The sequence below is a fragment of the Zootoca vivipara genome, chromosome Z1, assembly GCF_965207765.1.
Source record: "Zootoca vivipara chromosome Z1, rZooViv2.hap1.1, whole genome shotgun sequence".
Lineage (NCBI taxonomy): Eukaryota > Metazoa > Chordata > Lepidosauria > Squamata > Lacertidae > Zootoca > Zootoca vivipara.
In genome coordinates, this window is record NC_142583.1 from 29,948,766 (window position 1) to 29,966,904 (window position 18,139).

The 18,139-nt window shown below is 43.3% G+C and overlaps 1 long non-coding RNA gene across 1 annotated transcript in view; it reads right to left on the minus strand.

Annotated features, from left to right (window-relative positions):
• LOC148687319 (uncharacterized) overlaps nt 1-18,139 on the minus strand; it is an 88,139-nt gene that overhangs the window by 25,940 nt on the left and 44,060 nt on the right. Inside the window, exon 2 of the long non-coding RNA XR_015947902.1 lies at nt 6,620-6,717. This is a non-coding gene — a long non-coding RNA (uncharacterized LOC148687319). The remainder of the gene's footprint in view (nt 1-6,619; nt 6,718-18,139) is intronic.

The following is an 18,139-nucleotide window of genomic DNA, read 5'->3' on the forward strand; positions in this document are numbered from 1 at the left end:
CCCCACATGTACTGACCACAGCTTTGCTCTCTCTGTATTCACTTCACTAGAAACCGTCGTTTAATTTGAACCTCCTTCAGTACAGCTGTGACACCGGTGTCACATCAAATCAAGTCTGAAACACAGTAAAGTGGCAAGAGGAGACAAGACGTGTATCTTTCAAACTTCCGTCAGCGTCAGAAACTGGAGTTAAGGTGCTTCTGGATGCAGCTCTTAACTTGGAACACCTTGAATCAGGCTGACTGGCATCTTGTGATTGCTCATTAAATTCTGCAAATCAGTTAAGAATAAATTTGGGAACTCAAAATACATAATCTGTTTTAAAATTCTTGGCTAGATGCTGTAAACGAGGTTAACTCTACCTAATGTGCACTTGTTTGACACGCAGAATTCTCTACACTTTTTAGAGATAGGAACTTGCATTCTTGGTCTCCCATAACAGCTCAGGACATTTGAAGGTCGTCCAAGTGGCATATGCATCCTTTCCTGATAGTTAAAGATTTGCACAGGTGATAACTGTGCCCAAGTTTTGGAGGCAATTATTGGAATTTGTAAATACATTGTATGGCTCTTGTCCCTATTCTTCTGACAGTTTCAAATCCCAGAGTGGTTTAACAACCAATCCCTCTTCCCAGGGAATGCTGGGAATTGTAGCTGTGTTAGCACCCTTAGTGCTTTAAATCTGGCCATATTCCAACCATTTAACCAGATGCTTTTGTTGTGTGTTCTTTCTACGCAACTGGGAATTTTTTCAGAGCACACGAGCCATACAATGTGTTTACAGATTCCAATAACTCTGCTTCAAGGCAAAGGACAACTTCCATATATCTTATATCTCTTTGGTTGATCATTGTTCATGGTCAACTCATACATCTAAAGCATGTTGAGGAAGAACCTGGAAAAATTCCTTGCAAAGTTTTGGAAAGCAAAAGTGCCTTGTGATTGACTCACCACAAACTTAGTACATAGCTCAGTGCACAATAAATAGGACTACAGGGCAAAGCATTAATAGACCTCCCTTATGGCATATAATAACTAAACCCACATCCCCAATATTCTTGTTTTGTTGTGCAAAAGGTACTACCTTTCATATCCTCTCTTGACAGTGTTATCATTGATTTTCTCAAGAGGATGATTAAATATGCTATATTTTCTTTAATGGGATCCATTCAGAGAGTTATACCTCACACTACAGGGAATTTTGTCTTATATTCAGAGGCAAGTAGAACTGCCCAACTTGGACTTGTTGGTCCTTTGTCTCTCAGTGCAAGGCCATTGAGGTCTTCTCTATTATCAAAATGCAGACTATAAGCTATTTGGAGACGGGATATGTCTTTTTTCAAATGAAGCTCTGTAATGAACTTTGTACTTTATAAATTAATCACAACTACAATAATAACGGGTTGTGCATGATTGTGGTTCAGTGCAAGAAAACCCTGATAGATGCAGACAGGCAAATATTATATATAAAGAAGCCAATAGGAAGCATAGTCACCAAATATAAACCCAAGAGAAAACAAGGATGGCCTACATTCTGCTATTTGCCTTGAAGAAGCAACCAGAGAGCAAGCAGCAGCTAAGCAGATGGTTCCTCATTCCTTCCTAGAGCTGAATACTGCAGGAAGTGCTGTTTCCTATATGTATTCCCTCAAAGCTTTTATAGCTTGACAATGTTGAAGAAATACTTCAGTGAAACATATGGTATCCAAGAGAGGTAAGGAACCCTAAACACTCAACCTGCCTCTTCCAATTTTTTCCATCAGTGCTTATGTTCCTCTAAACGAATGGTACTTTAGGTGTTATCCAGTTGACTGACATGCCACTTGGTTCCAATCTGCAAACAGCTTTCATGATTGAGGCTCTTCTCAAACTAGTTTACATAGTTAGAGCTCTTCTACTATTTCCGCTTAAGTTACAGCTCAAACTTTTAAGGTCTTGGGAGGAACTATTATTAGGATCTAAGTAAGAGAGATACAAGGGACGCAGGTAGTGCTGTGGGCTAAACCACAGAGCCTAGGGTTTGCCGATCAGAAGGTCGGCGGTTTGAATCCCCGTGATGGGGTGAGCTCCTGTTGCTCGGTCCCAGCTCCTGCCAAGCTAGCAGTTCGAAAGTACGTCAAAGTGCAAGTAGATAAATAGGTACTGCTACAGTGGGAAGGTAAACAGTGTTTCCGTGCACTGCTCTGGTTCGCCAGAAGCAGCTTTGTCCTGCTGGCCACATGACCTGGAAGCTGTACACCGGCTCCCTCGGCCAATAATGCGAGATGAGCGCCGCAACCCCAGAGTCGGTCACGACTGGACCTAATGGTCAGGGGTTCCTTTACCTTTTTAAGAGAGATACAAGCAGGTGCAGGACAGTGCTACATACAGGCTGTTTGCCCCCATAGCCATAAAGAAGATTCCAGACTCAATGAAATGGTTGTATTAAATACAACAGATATAATATTTGAAACCTGATTAGTCAAACACAGAAAAATATGGCCAAGTTTGGTTCTGTAGAAATCTGGTAGGGATGCATCTCACCAGCCAATGGGCATATTTACAAGGGAGTTTGTGACTCCCCAACCAGTGTTTAGAAGCAAATTATTTGCTCCTTGCCTTGGGTATGTGAACAGCTCAGTCCCACTGTCCAGCATTTACCAAAAAGTTTACCAAAAAGTGTATGTCAGGCCAAAACACCACCCTTCAGGGATCCACCAAACCAAAAGCAATGGACAATGCCTAAAGAGTGCCCTTAACCCAATAATGCCTCTTGATTTCCATCCTTCAGTTGCTTATAATTCTTCACAAACAAATGATAAGAGGAGTGAAGTGCCTTTCCCAGTAACTTAATTAGAATCCCCAGCAGCGATGATAGTTGGAAAAGGGGGTTCTAAGGACCAATCAAGGATTCCCTCAAAGTTATTCCTACTTAGGCCTATGAAAAGTGACTAGAACAGTCTACCACTTACAGGGGGAAGGAGAGCATTGCAAAGAGACAGTGGTCAAGTTGTGGGCAGAGCTGGCTTAAATAGCCCACTATCAGTCTCTTAACCCATGTGGCTCTCCCACATCACTTTTCCCTCCAGGAGAAAATATCCTGAGGTTTCTTTTATAGAGAGGGGCTGGTGGTGGCAAATGCCTCCCCACCTTAGAGGAATAGAGTTTTGCTACAGTCCTACTGAAGAGATAAGCTGCTCCTCAGAGTCAAAGGCAGCTTGTCTCTTTGGCAATGGGAGTGACTGCGATGAAAACAGCAAGTCAAGCTGCAGATGAGTACATGCATGTCTCTTCTTCGAATAGTGGCCTACCTAGGAATCCCAGCTCAGCCATAAAGCTCCCTGGCTGACCTTGGGACAGTCACGCTAACCTACCTCACAGGGTTGTTGTGAGGATAAAATGGGGAGCAGGAGAACCATGTGTGCTACTTTGAGCTCCTTGGAATAAGGAGGGATATAAATTTAATATTAGTAAATAAAATAAAAGAGTGTGTCAGACTGGTACAGTGCAACACAGGTGAAAACTAGTGAAGGCCACATGAAAGGGGTCCCCATTTAATTTGTTGCTCTTTCTCCTAAGTGGAGTTTCCCCTAATACAGCGGCATTAGGGGAGGAGTCCATATGTGCAGTGCAGTGTTGATTGAGGCTTTGGCTCGGGTCTTTTGAGGACAGAATCAATTCCATTTTTTGCTTTTCACCTAGAATTACTTTTTAAATAAGTGCTTTAAGAAATATCGCATTGTCTACCGAAGTTGGCAGAGAGATAAATCTGACACACATCTGCAGCAACTGGCAATTTTCTTCATTTGTCTTTTTAAACAATTAATGTCATCCCTCTCCCCCTCCCAGTTTTTCAAAACAAGAGATTCCATTGAAGGAAGAAATGGGGGGAAAGAGCCTTCCAAGATGACTAGGCCTTTTCCAAATGACTGTCGCTTCCCACTTCTGTTCTAATGAACTTGGATAAGGTACATATCCCCTGAACTGTAGAGAAGCTGAACCTGAGGTTTCAATATGCAGATTCTGTTTGTTTTCTCAATTATTATTATTATTATTTTTAAAAAATAGTCTATAATGGATTGGCTGGACACAGAGGAATGGTGGGAGGGACCAGCTTGGGAACCCCCAAGGGAAGCAGGCTCAGAGCTCATGGACTGATGGTAGGACAGTGATGAGTAGTCAGAGGGAGAAGAGGAAGACTGGGAGGAGGTGGTGGCAGACAATAATATAGCCAGGTAAAGAGCATATTCAGTATAAAAGACAAATTACAGAGATGCAGTTATGTATTGTCAAGTTCTAAAACCGAACCTTTATGTGCCAATCACAATGGCGAGTGGGTAATGGGGGTGTACTTATATGGACCTCCTTATTTATATAATAAAAAATGGAGACTAGTCTGCTTCAAAACTGTATGATTTGGCTTCACCTCAAATGTCTGACCAGACATTCCTCTTTTAAAAAAAGCCTCTCCTCTTCCCCGAGGACTCAGGCATGGGTACAACCCCTCTCAGGGTTGACCAAACCATTGAGTCCCTGGATTCCTTTAATGGACTACCCTTCACATAGGGATGGCGAGAGCGTTCTCCCATCCCTATCACCTGAACCAGAGCCTATCCGCAACCTTACAAGTTGTGACAATTTGCTATGCGGCAGGCAAAACCCAAATGGCAACAGCCAACCAGCCAAGTGGGGGAAATTCCTGCTGTGCCCCTGTCCCAACAACAGATGACACACGACGGCATAGCAAGGTCAAGCACACAAGCCCTAAAAGTAGGGAGAGGTGGGCAGGTGTTCCAATGCTCTGACCAAAAGAGGAAGCTCTGGATCACGTGCATGGGCATATATAGGTTCCTTGATCGGTTTGGCTAGCGTCCCATTGGCCTGATTAAACCCAGCCTCAAGGGACCTACCAATAGGGTGTTGTGGCTATCCAATCGTACCCACTCACAACACAGGGTTTGGTTGCCAGGTCGCACCGCAACATGTGGCCTCTTTAAGGGAGGACATGATTAAGTGAACACGGGACTGTGGCTCAGCCTGTTTGTTTCCTGCATGCACAGATCTCCCACCCTCCCTCTATTCTCATGCATTCAACCCCTGAGCTTGCTATGGACTTCGGTTGGTCGCCTGTTGAAGGGGCCCGATAGGAATTTTTTCCACTTAGCAGATTGGCACCAGCCACTTGGTTTTTCGCCTACCTGGTAGCGAATCATCACAACCTTGTCAGGTTTGGCAGTTAGGCATTGGAAAATGTCTTGTGTGTTGGAGGGGAGGCTGTGGCCATCACCTACCCCTCCCCTTGAAGGGTATTCTGTTAAAGGAATCCGGCGGTCGTGGTTCCTGTCCGAAGCCCAGGTGGTGGCTAGGGCCATGGCATGACCCTCTGGTGACTCTTGGGGAGAGTTTCCAGTTGATTTGCATCAACAGGCTCCCCCTACAGGTTGTTAACCCTTGAGTGACTTCCTGCAGGGCAGGCAGGAGTCAATATAGTCTGCACGGATCCAGTGCCTAAGCCAATACCACTCACCTTCTGTGACCAATAAAGTTGTGGCCGTTTTTAGCCCTAAATTAACCTAAAATACTGTTGTCCATGTGTCTTATTTCATCATAAAGCAGGGGACGGGGCCTCGGTTCACAATCAGGATAACATTTACAAAACTAGCTAGCATTTAAAGTTGAGTTGGTTGAGTATATTAAAATGGGTAACTGCATTACATAGTTAGATTTATATTTAATGGGATGCTATCTGTGAAAGCCGTTCAGAGTCTCTTATAACTCAAGATACAAAATCAAATTTGCATTTACACTGCAAATTATGTAGTGAACGCTGCAGAAACTGTACACATATTGTTAAGATTTCTCAACAGCTTTTGCTTTAAGCTGCAAACTCTCTCTGCAGTACTTAGTCTCATCTGATTAAAAACCAATATCACTATGAAATTAGCTTTTGTTCTGCAAGTAAACTAGAGCAGTCATTTTTCAAAAGCTCATGCTGCATTATTAGTTAGAAATTGTCAATGCTCTGGAGATATGCCACAGTATTGTTACTGGATGTCAGTCAGTAGGATGATAATGAGAAGCAAGAAAATGAAAAACTGCACAAAGGGAAATGCTTACGAATCAACATAGAATTACTGTGCTTAGAAAGGCAGGAGCATTTTCAAATACATTCTATTGTTGAGGAGATTACAAAAAGCAAAAAAAAAAAAGTGTATGTGTAAATTTATAACCTTGACAAAATTAGCAGATTATTTAAATCTACGTCATACATAAATAAGGCAAATTTAAGCATGTAGCTAGGAAAAAAGTGGAGAATAATCAAGATATCATCAAGTGGTGGTGCTGGTGATGTCTTTCACAAACAACATGCACACAAAAAAATCTGTCTAATGCAGTATTGTGAGCCAGTAACATTTGCTGCAAATGGCACGTGCCTGTAAGTCTGAGCCAAAATGGGAGCCACATTCCCTGAACACTTTTGTCTCCTCCACAAAGTGACCCCCTTTCATCAGTTTTTCAGTTGTCCTCAAAAATAAATGTATCCTTTCGCTGGTACTTCTACAGGCAGTTCTGAATCTGAATATTTAAAGTCCGGGGGGGGGGAGCATTTCAATGCAGGAAGCATTGGCCTCATACTTACTCAGCTTTCTTAGCCCTCAGTGATGTCATCACACAGTCAAATCTGAAAGTGTTAGATTCCTGATTGCCTGGGATCTCCAGGAATGGGAAGAATTCCTCCTAAACAAAGAAAAATGGATTCAAAGAAAAAGCAGAGAGAGCTGTAAATGGATGCAAACAGACACACACACACACACCTTGTAAAAAAAAAGCATGCTTTCCATACCAAAAATGTTTCTGGAATAAAAATGGTCAAAACTCTGTTTTTCTGCCTTTCTGGCTGCCTATTGGAATAGTCAGCAGTTCGCATTTATGGGCTGCATTCCAAACATGCATTGAACCATTCATAAGACCAGGATTAACCTGATACGAAGAGAATTTCATGATTGTACTAGAACAAACACATTTGATCGTACCGGTACTTAGTTTTCAGGATTATTAAAACAGTAGCCAAACTATAATTTTGATACTGACAGAGCAGAAATGTGGTGTTCAATTTAACTTAGGGTGGCCATAGATCCAGATTTTCCTGGACATGTCTGGGATTCCAATTACGGAATTAGTGTCTGTTGGGAATTTTGGGAAATCAGCAAAATGTCTGGGTTTTTGAAAATCTTCCCCCAAAAAAGCTCGACAACTTTTTGTGTCCGGATTTTTACTTCTTGAAATATGGCAACCCTAACTTACCTGTGTTTCATTTACCCCTTGAGTAAATACTTTCAGCAGGCCAATGTACATTACAGACTATATGCCATTTTTACAAATTATGTACTGCAGCATTCCAAATCTATATCTACAGAAATCTCCCAGTGCTAAGACATTTTAAGGTAAATATCAAGCTGCCCTTTCCCCATTCTTCATCCAGGTGCTGAACAGTCTGGCAGCTGAATCTACCTTAGATGGCATTCTTCTCCACTTCTCCAGATGTCAGCAAGCTAGTTTAGGGGCAAAGGCTGTGTGGTTCACTCACCTCTAACACCTTCTTACCACTCCATGTCCTCCAATACCTGTTACCTAAGGCAGTTGCTTCACTCTGCCTATTGGTAGGGCCAACACTGTTTATTGTGTAACGGCATGATCTCAACACCCCCCTTCCACAACTGTCACAATTTCTGGCTTCACACAACCTCGGGTCCACCTCACCACCTTTTAGATAATCCAACAAGCACAGAGCTAAAAAAAATTAGGACCTTGAGATTAATTGACCCAGTTTCTCAAGTTTATTGCTCCAACAATTGGCCACTCTACAGAATTAGCTGGAATCCCAGTGAACTGCCTACCCCCAGGAATCATTGTTTGTATGACTGCTCCCAAGAAGGAGGCACAGCAACAGGTTGCAAAAGCATCGGGAGACAATAGAAGCAATGGCAGCAAAATAAAGAATGAAAGGAAAGGGCTTTTTTGATTTGCATGTTTAGGGTTGTTTTGGGGAGCCATTTTGGCCAATTTTCGCCCTGAAAAATAAAACAGGCCAGGATTCAGTTCAACACAGTTTTAAAACCTTTTTTTTAAAAAAAAAAATCTAATTGTCTGCTTTATGAGAAAGATATCTAGCTTTAAAAAAATCCACACCAATATGTTTCTCAATATGTAAGCTGCATGTAAATGTGCTCCACCAGGGGTTATTTAAAAAACAATGATTACTGTACTTATAGCTTTGTTCCAGATCATAAATTGTGATGATTGGTTGTGAAAATTAAATGACTATCATCAATTAAGTCTCTATGAGCCACAGCCTCTGAGCTTTAGGGAGGATAGTTGTATCGATCAATATTTGCTCACCGGTACATATCCCTCCTCACCAGCACCACATTCTCAAAAGCAAAAACTGAAGGTTTCCATAGCTCTTCCAAAAGATTTATTAGTTTATCTTTCACAGGCTTGTGTGAGTTTGATTAGTTTTTGTGCGGATGAGGGTTAAATAACAAACAGGCTTGTTCAAATACTTTTTATGGGTCCAATCATACCTCTTGAAATATAGACCAGGTATACATTATTTATGCGGTAATGGTCAGGGTCATGCCGCCAAGCTGTTTCTGAGAGCTGCACTCAAAAAATAATAAAAAAGGAGGCATTAAATAATTCAGGTGTCATTGAAGAAAAATTGGAGGACTTGTTGGGCAAATATCAAAGCAATCTAAATCTAGTGTGTATAGAAGACATCTCGGGCCATGGCAAAGGCATGGTTATTATTTTGCAAACATTTTGCCTGCACTGCAAAGTTTGAGAGACCACTGACTGTGAAATGAGATGCCTTCCACTTAAAATCGTTGCCCACCCCACATTATTTCCATTTTGGCCCTTACTATCCAATGGTTCTATTTCATCTCGAAAATAAAATAAATAAATACTGAGTTTCCAACGCTTGAGGTTGAAGTGGAGGGGGAGCCATCACTGTGCATTTGGAAGGATTTGGAAAGCAATACAATAAACTGCGGCGTAGTCGTTGAATAGCTGTGTAATCCCGCAAGATAATGCTAATGTAAATGAAGTATATTTTCCATAGCTCTGCAGTAAAAAAACACAATCCAGACCTCCTTAATAGGATTGCAGCAGGAAAGCAGATTCAGTGGTAAATGCCCAAAGCTGCTGAGTTGCTTCATAATCATTTTCCTCAGTGAAATATACAAATCTCAACAGCCAAAAGGAGCAGCATGTCACATATTCTGGGGTGTGCATCAGCTCTGTGTGCACCCCAAGTTACAGGAGGAATCGCAGTGATTCAGGGAAAGTTCTCAAGTTTTCCTAGATGTATTGCTCTATTAGCAAGGTGTCTCAAGGTGGATGAGAGACACCCTAAGCTTCCAAGCGGCTTCAGCGTCCAATAACATGCGCAGTCACTTTTGCTTTCCTGAGAAACAAAGACCAGCTTACTGGGAAAGTGTCCAGGAGTTTAGATGGGAGGGGTGGAGATTAAATGAGGGATATTTCAATTGTGCACATCTTGCTTATCAGCTACAGTGGCATCTTTCCACAGGGCACAGCAATTGCAGTGATTTGGTGGAGAAACTAATACAGTATTATCTAAGCCTTTCCCCATGCAAGTCAATGGAGAAACCTCAATTTTATCATCCAAAATCCTTGATATCCATTGGAGCTCATGCACTTTTACATTATATTCCTGGGGTATGGGGATTGTGAACAATGACAGTGGATCCTGTGACTTTAGGGTTACAAAGTAACTTATATTTCAAGTCTGGAGGGATAAACATCCACCATCTACTCCCCTAGGGATCTGAATATCTCACTTCCCTTTCTACATCTGAGCATATACCTTATCATCTTTCATCTCATTTGGATATCTATTTGGATGTAAGGACTGCTTATATAAATATATATGTTTAAGTCAAGACTGATGAATTAATTTTATTTTTAATAGCTGCTGACGATGTTCCTTTTTTCTTTTTGTTGCATTGGATGGGTGTGGGTGAATTTGGGAGTGTACCGTGAATTAGGTCCATATGCGGCTGTTTTTCCTTCAAATTAAAAGTAACCAGCCTAAGCACACTTTTCAAAAAAGCGTTCTTAATATGACATAAATTTTGATCCTGAGTTGGAATAGTGCGCTCTCTCTCTCTCTCTCTCTCTCTCTCTCTCTCTCTCTCTCTCTCTGTGTGTGTGTGTGTGTGGTTTGGGGCAACAGGGAATGGAAGGATTTGAAGTTTGCTGTTGAGGGAAAATGCGGAACTCACAATTTACAAATCTTTCTGAAACTCATGGACTTCACCATGGGAGGGCTATGCAGCTTTCCCAAAGTACGTACAAATCAGTAATCAAATCTTTATTATGGTCATAGACCAGCAAAAGATTAAAGAACCACCAGACATAAATAAAACATACTAGATAGGCATTAAGGCAACTGCAGGAGTAGAGGGTACACATACTCACATTCTCAGATACAGTAGACAAACATAAGAACAAAACCCACATAAAACATGTCAATCAAACCTTCGGTTTTAGTTCCCAAAGTACTTTCTGCACCAGAAAAAAACAGGCTCATTTTCATATTTGCATTTTCCCACTTTGTGTAATGGGCATATATAACCTGGATGCGGACTGGGATAAAAGCAGACTGTGTAACACTTTCTAATTAGTATGACATCCTTCCCATCTCATTTTCTTCCAACCAAGGAAATTGCTTCTACATGCATTTTCTCTTCATTCAGACCTTCTTTTTCACATTCATTTGCAGCTATTCTCCACTGCATAATCCCCCAGCAATATTAAAATGCCTGTCATCAGTATAAAATCATAACATTTATTTGAAACCATACCTTCCTGTCAATATTCTGCAAAAAAGAAAGAAAATCCCACAGGGCAAATCAATCAAAAATCAACCGCTTATTTCCAAAATTAAATCAGCTATACATCTGTACATCATAAGCACCACACTGCTAAAATTCAATAGATAAATTCTCCATTAACCCATGGAGCGTCATTGCCTTCTGAAAAGCACATCTCATGGGATGTTGGGGACTGGCAGAGCGAGGAGTGGGACCCAAGGCTGATCCAAGGGAAGGAGGTGGCGAATTATGGGGCTTTTTGTCTCCCACAAAGTAGCAGCAGGGTGGGGGAAGGGGGAGAGGCTGAGCAGTCAGAGGGGGTGCAGGACGCACCAGGGGTGGAGACTGTTCCTGAGAGGGGCAGACTGGTAAAATCCACTCCGTCCCCTTCTCAGCTGTCTCCCAGGACGAGGAGGGGCTTGAAGAAGCAGGCACAACTCCCATGTAGGAGAAGTCACAGGTTGTTTGCATGCACCCCATCAGGCAGGGGCACTAAAGTTTGGGTTGATTTGTGGTCAGGCTGTTGCTCCAAAACTCCAGCTCAGAGCACAAGCCTGGGGAGGGGATGTCAGCTACTTAGTCAGCAGAAGTGTGTGTGTGTTTGGTGCACCTTAGGAGCTACTCTAAGTGCATGCTTTATCAATAAAGAATTAAAGGACCAGCTGTTTGTCCTCCTTGGGCTGGTGTGCTCAGGACACGGGGTCTTACATTTGGAATTACTAACTACATTAGCAGTGGTGTAGCATGAGGGGCAGAAGGCTGGTTGCCCTGGGCACAAAATTGTTAGGGGGCACAAAATTTCAACACCCAGTGCTGCCTTAAAACAGCTGTGTGCTTCCATCGCTGGGCTCCATCGAAAACAGCTTCTCCATGCGAATCAGGAAGTGGTTTCTCCAGACAATGGAGACAACAGGACTTTGGCAAGGGGGGTGGGCAGAAAGGCTCAGAAAAGTTTGCACATTTTGCTTTGATTTTTGTTCCTGTGACTTAATATTGATTTCAGATGTTTTTTACCCCTCCCAGTTCTAGAACCACATCCCATACTGCTGGGAAATTTGGGTTACCATTGGCATATGACTAATTAAAGTCCCATATCAGGACATGTCAAAAGAGCGGCTTGAAATTGAAATGTCAGCCAGATCTTCCATAGTAAATTAATTTAAAAAACTGATTAGAACAGAATTAGTATTTAAATAAATGCTAAACCCTTTAGTTGCCATTTTCCATGAACAGTTTAAAGTTAGAGTTCTTTCAAAACAGAATATCTACATAGGAAGGATTCATCTGGCAATGGCTCTTTGTAAGGATGCTCTCAGTGAAATCATAAACTAGAGAAGTGTGAAGTCTCTTGCCCACACATTACAAATTATATATTATACACAGTATTTCCTGCAACAGAAATTGATCTTTTGGTCTGGAAAAGTAGCATAAGAAGCAGCAGACCTCATAAGAAAAAGGAATGATCAACAGAGCCATCCATCCTTCTGTTTTCTGAGTACACAAATGGGTCCATGGGGGAAGACAGGGCAGGAGCTGTTGTCTACTGATGGGTGTACTCATGAGATGCACAATGAAATATTTGTAGGCAAAAGTCACACCTTTTCCCCAAACTAGTGGTGGCTGCCTTGGGAAAGTGACAGCTTGCAGATATGAGCTGTCACCTGTCAGTGACTATTAGTCATCCTGAAGGGAAGTAAGCAGCTTCCTACTTGTTTTCTTTTGGCCTTGGGCTTGAAGATGCAGGAGAGAACTGGCTTGTTGATCTAAGGCAGGAGTATTCAATGTTGTGCCCTTTGGATGTTGCTGGACTACAAACTCCCATCATCCATGATCACTAGCCATGCTAGCTGGGATTTGGAATTCAACAACATCTGGAAAGCAACATGCTGACTCCCCACTGATGTAATCAGGAGCACCCATGTCTTGTCTGAATTAAGTCTGAGCTTGTTCATCCTCATTCAGTCCATTACTGATATTAGAACAGAGATGGCATTTTTTTGATTTAGATGGAAAGGAGAGATAGAGTTGTACGTCAGCAGCATAGTGATGGCATTGTACCCCCAAACTCCAGATGGCTTTGCCCAGTGGTTTAATGTATGTTAAATAGCATGGGGGACAATATGGAACCCTGAGGGAGTCTATGGGTCATGGGATTGAACAGGAAGAAACCTAGCACCACCTTCTGGACTTACCGTTCCAAGAAGAACTGGAACCACTGTAAAACAGTGTCCCCAAGTCCCATCCTAGGCAGTCAGCCCAGAAGTCACTCCGAAAACAATGCATTGCACTTTTTCAAACCTTGCAAACCTGACACCTCCCCTTGTGGGTGGATGTGGTCATTTTGACTGCATAAGGATAGGTACTTGGAGGACAAATTTGATCTATGCCTATAGGATAATAAACCAAGTACAATGAAAATTTTCATGAATTTTCATGGTCTCTCCAGGCGAGATGCAGCTTTCTTAAGCAGCTAGTGAAATTCAGGGAACGCTGCATGTGGTAAAGGTTAGAATAGTCATTCATATATTACAGAATATTTGAATTTCAAAAGCTGATGTACTAAAGTACTAATCTCCTCCCTGTTCCCTGATTATAAGTGTCATTTTGTTATGTCAGCATTTCATGGATTTTATTTTTCTTTTTAATGAGGAACATGACAGTTTCTGCACCGCATGAATACCTAAAGAACTGAAAAGCACAAGCCAGATGATTAAGGGCCCAACCCTTACTCTGATAAATTAGTGCTATGCTAATGAGCTGGACTTCCAGCGAGAGCAAAGGACTGCTCTAATGAATAAGGGCTGGGGGTCACAGTCCTCTGTTTGAAGACCTGACAGACTACTATGGTAAAATCTGGCTTTTTTCAGCATCCTTGCCTGCCAGAATCCATGAGAGTCATGGAAGACATCTGTGGTTTATAGTCTCAGGCCATGCTGCACAAACAGATTGCCCCAGTATGTTACCAACATCCCCTCGTGAATGATGAGCGGAGTCAGCCGCAAAGTAAGTGCAGCAGTACGTTTGTTAATGAAGGCAGAAAGGAGCAGTGCAAATGCAAGAGATGGACACAGAAAGAGGAGCACTCTTAGATCCCAGCTGGCAAAGTGATTGCCACCTCGTAGCATGCTTTTTGGCAAGTGAATGGAACTAGGAGAAGCTCAGCTGGCTCGATTCTCTGAGGCCCTCCTCTTTTTACAGATATGAGCAGACAGCAAGGGCGTACCCACCATGCGGCAAGTTAGGGCAGCTGCCCTACTCTAGAAGCAGGGCTGGTGGGCAGAGGCGGAGCACAGCCCGGCGGAGCGCGAGTTCGCCATTCCCGCCGCACCCTCCCTCCAGCTCCCCGGCGCCCCCTCAGGCAAGGCCAAGCGCGGCGGGGAACCAGGGAGCGCGGCGCGGTGGGCGGGAACGCCGAACTCACGCTCCGCTGGGCTGGGCTCCGCCTCCGCCCACCAGCCCTGCTGCTAGGGAGGGGCACAGCCCGGCGGAGCGCGAGTTCGCCGTTCCCGCCCACTTTGTGGCCCCTCCCCTTCCGTGCCTTGGCCCCTCCCCTTGCCCCCCCCTATTTTTGATCCTGGGTACGCCCATGGCAGACAGTAATGTTCATGCACAGGTTCGGCCTTGTGATTGCTTTGTCCAAATCAATCATGAGTTTATGATTTTTAAAGACTAGTTTTGAGCAAGGTAGGCAGCTGGGTGAGGGGTGGGAAGAGGAGAGAAAACACAAATAGTTTACTGGTACACCCAAACAACGTAGCTGTATGAGACTAGAGACAGGTAGTTCCTTCTACAGTGGTACCTTGGGTTACGAACTTAATTCATTCCGGAGGTCCATTCTTAACCTGAAACCGTCCTTAACCTGAGACGTGCTTTCACTAATGGGGCCTCCCGCTGCCACCGTGCCACCGCCGCGCAACTTCCGCTTGCATCCCAGGGCAAAGTTCGCTACCAGGAACCGATGGGTTAGCAGAGCTCGTTACCCGAAGCATTCATAAGGAGGATGGTACGTAACCCAAGGTTCCACTGTATAGACATGACAGTGGTTTGAAGCAGGATTGTATTTAGGAAGTAGGTACTCATTCAGGTTTCTTCCTGGAACACCTTGCTTTGCACACCCTGCCAAGTGCTCAAGAGGTTCATCTTATGTCTTGTTTTATACTTGTTTTATGAATGTGATTTTATTTTGTCATAATGCTGTTTACCACCATGTTGGCAGTATAGAAATTATTGAAAATAAATAACATTGTCACTACTCAGTCAAAATGAGATAACAAAGCAAGTAACATTCATACAACCTGCACCATTTGTTCCTTTGATGTCATGGACGGGTTGGGTGCAGAGGAATGGTGGTAGGAACCAGCTGGGGAACCAATAAGGGAAGTAGGGTCAGAGCCCATGGATTGATGGTGGGACCATGATGAGTGGTCACAAAAGAAGGAAAAGATTGCGAAGAGGAGGAGATGGAAGCTGAAGAGGTAACAGGGCTTAGTGAGAAGGGAGAGTCTGTGGCAAAGAGAAGTCCAGAAGGAGAAGGAGAAGCTGAAGCAGAGGAAAGAGGCCAAGAGGCAGAGATGAGTCCAGCTAGTGAAGAGTCACATGGGTCTCCCCCTCTTGCTGTGGCAACCTCTCATTCCTCCCTGTCTTCCAGAACCAGAAGAGGCGTGAAAGGACGGAAGAGAGGTTGGCTTCACACAAGTGCAGTCTCTGATTGCTTGGGAAGAACCCTGGAGAGGAGGGGACTTAGACAGCTGTGGAGAAGTGGGAACTTTCAGTCTCTGCAACTGATTCTTGAGGCAAGACTATTCTTTCTCTAAAGATCTCAAGATGGCATACATAGTTCCCCCCACTCCTCATTGTTGTTGTTGTTGTTGTTTAGTCATTTAGTCGTGTCCGACTCTTCGTGACCCCACAGACCATTGCACACCAGGCACTCCTGTCTTCCACTGCCTCCCGCAGTTTGGTCAAACTCATGTTCGTAGCTTCGAGAACACTGTCCAACCATCTCGTCCTCTGTCGTCCCCTTCTCCTTGTGCCCTCCATCTTTCCCAACATCAGGGTCTTTTCCAGGGAGTCTTCTCTTCTCATGAGGTGGCCAAAGTATTGGAGCCTCAGCTTCACGATCTGTCCTTCCAGTGAGCACTCAGGGCTGATTTCCTTCAGAATGGATAGGTTTGATCTTCTTGCAGTCCACTCCTCATTTAATCCCCACAACAACCCTGTGAGGTAGTTACAGGTAGGTAGCCGTGTTGGTCTGACATAGTCGAAACATAATAAAAAATAAAAAAATGCCTTCCAGTAGCACCTTAGAGACCAACTAAGTTTGTCATTGGTATGAGCTTTCGTGTGCATGCACACTTCTTCAGATACCTGTGAGGTAGGTTAGACTGTGATGCAATGACTGGCCCAAGGTTACCTGGTGAGCTTCATAGCTGAGTGGAGATTTTAATCCTGTTCTCCCAGGGTCTAGTCAGGCACTCTGAAACCGACACTGGCTCTTGTATAGTACCAGAAGCAATAACCCCTTTCAGGCATTCAAAAGAATGTGTGAGGGCCCAAACTGTGTAAGGGGCATGAGCACACCACCTCTGTCCCCCAACCCCCCCCCCCCTGTGTGAAGCTCTTGTCCACAAAGGAGGGATTCTTACTGTGTTCAGCTGAGTGTGGTAATAATCCTATCCGTTATAAGGAGCACCATGTAATCTGAGTTTCTGACAAGGAGACAGCTGAAGGTGTCTACTTCCCTGTAGACCTTCCCCTTCAACAATTGAAGATTGGGGTAGGAGGAGGTGGAGAGGATGTACATGGGGACAGAGGTAGGGCATCTGCACTCTCTACCCAATATAAGCCCTCCCATATTATGTTTGAGTGCCCAAAGAGGGCTAACACTTCAGTGACTAATACATAATTATTAAGAATTACCATGTGGTGTCTGAACTGGAACGTGTTGCCTGCAATAAGATGTAAAATCTGTGTCAAGCACCCAACCATGGAGAAGATAGACAAGTTTCCACTGTGGTTGTTACATTGGAGACATGTATGGAGGCTGAAAACTTTATACCAGTCCTGGTCTTAAGAGTTTTCCACTCTTTCTAAGTGTGGCTTACACTTGAACCTTAACTTAGAACTTGGACCAAAGATAATGGTGAGGAATCATAGAATGATAGAGTTGGAAGAGACCACAAGGGCCATCCAGTCCAACCCCCTGCCAAGCAGGAAACACCATCAAAATAATAGTAACAGAGGAATTAATAGTAACAGATAACTATCTGCAAACAAATGATACAGAATAACTGTTTCCACAAAATGTTACTATACCAGCACTGAGTAGTAATCAGACATTTCTCTGCCCCACCTCTCATACCAGCACTTCCTTGAGAGTACAGTGGTGCCTCGACTTACGAATTTAATCCGTTCCAAAGGCACCTTCATAGGTCGAAAAATTCGTAAGTCAAAAAATCCCTATCTGAAACCGGGTTTTTTCGGATGTCGAGACATTCGTAAGCGCGCGGCCATGACCCCCATTCATAAGTCGAAAAATTCGGTTGTCGAGTCTTTCGTAAGTCGAGGTACCACTGTAGATTTAATTACCAGCAAGCTTCACAGTTTGCCAAGGTAAGCCATAACTTAGAGGAAGTTAAATAAAAAAATTCCTTCAGTAGCACCTTAAAGACCAACTAAGTTTATATTTTGGTATGAGCTTTCGTGTGCATGCACACTTCTTCAGAGGAAGAAGTTCTTAGAGGAAGTTCTTAGAGGAAGTTCTTAGCAAACTTGTGTGCATGTGTGACATACACACATCGACACAACACACAAGCACACATAAGGGGAGAAAGAAAATGAATTACTTTGCATGTACATCTCTGTGTGTACGAAGATTAAAACCATTTCTTCCAAAAGGGCAGCTCTTTGCTTGTTCAAGATATTTATGATCACGTCATTTAATATTTGATAAATCAAAGCCCAGTTGCACACTTAGATGTTATCTTTCATATCCTTGAGCATGATAACCTCACTCATTTTCCTGTCACTTCTTGTGTGGCCACTGGGATTTGTTTACTAATAATTCTTTTCTTTTCCTCTGGTCTTTTTGACAGTAAGGTTATCAGTCTTTTCAAAGACAGGAGGGGGGGGAACCACTCGTACTATTGAGGAAAATGAGGTACAGTTCATGCATTGAACATACTTCACAGCTTACTCGATTACAAGAGAACTTCTGCCTTGCCCGCTCTCACCTTGTCTTGATCTGCTGCACTTTGAAA